The sequence below is a fragment of the Mandrillus leucophaeus genome, unplaced genomic scaffold, assembly GCF_000951045.1.
Source record: "Mandrillus leucophaeus isolate KB7577 unplaced genomic scaffold, Mleu.le_1.0 Scaffold13, whole genome shotgun sequence".
NCBI lineage: Eukaryota > Metazoa > Chordata > Mammalia > Primates > Cercopithecidae > Mandrillus > Mandrillus leucophaeus.
In genome coordinates, this window is record NW_012101254.1 from 3054125 (window position 1) to 3055188 (window position 1064).

Sequence of the window (1064 nt, forward strand, 5' to 3'; positions counted from 1 at the left end):
GCCCGCTCTCAGAGAATGGTAAGAGCATAGGAGGGCTCTGGGGCCTGGGCTAATGACTGAGTGGGTACAGAGGGGCTTTGGTGGTCCTGGTCAGGCTGGGAAGCCCAGTCCTTGTTGCTACTGAGTCTCTGTAAGAAATCATCCCTTGTCCCCTACTAGATGCCATGAACAATCCCAACCCCCCACCCTGTTCCACATAATCTCAGACCCAACAGTGGGCTCTGCCAGTGCTGAGTCCTGCCAGTTTTCAGCCTTGGCTCTTGGCAGTCCCATGTGTCATCTGACCTCAGCCTTCTCCAGCCACTTGCCGTGCCCTAGGTAGCCACACTTTCTTTTTCCTTTGGGCTTCTTGGTCCATGCTGGTCCCACTGCCTGGAATGTTTTGCTCTCCTGTGTTCCCCTAACTTCTATCCCCTGTGACTCAGTGTAAGGTTCTCTTCCTGTGAACCATCTCCCCAATAGGAGGCTGATTTAGAGGTGTGCCCATAGCATCCTGGGTGATGCATACGAGGTACATAGTAGGTGCTCAGTAAGTCCTTGCAGGCTGAATCTTAGGGCTTTGCTTTATAGCAGAGGGAGATGGTCCTATATTTTTAGATATGGCTCTGGGCTCCTTAGAAGGTGTCCCAGGCTGATACCAGCGGGGGTGTGGGTGGTGACTTGAAGCTCTTATATTCATGGAAGAACGCATGTCTGCAGGAAGTGGGAGTTGAGGCACCCATGAAGCAGCACCACTCAGGCAGGAGGGGATAGCTCAGGCAGCCCATTATTTTTCCTGGAGACAAAGAGCTGAGGCCGGGTGAGATACTGTGCACTCAATTCCAGCACACTGATGGGCACAAAACAAGTGCTGCTTGCTGAGTTTCTGCCCACGGCTACCAGAAGGGGTACTGGGAGTTGGGAAGGAGGGGAAAGGAACAAGAAGATAGACAGTCCATGCCGAAGAGTTAAAATAAAGGAGAGGGGACCTCATGTCTCCCAGAGTTTCTGCCCTTCCCCCTTTCCTTCTTTTTAAAACAGTCTGAGTAGTCTGAGTTAATCCTGGTGGTGGCATCCTAACCCTT

At 52.1% G+C, this 1064-nt stretch overlaps 1 protein-coding gene across 1 annotated transcript in view; it reads right to left on the reverse strand.

Annotated features, from left to right (window-relative positions):
* PLB1 (phospholipase B1) overlaps nt 1–1064 on the reverse strand; it is a 156858-nt gene that overhangs the window by 21518 nt on the left and 134276 nt on the right. The window lies entirely within an intron of this gene.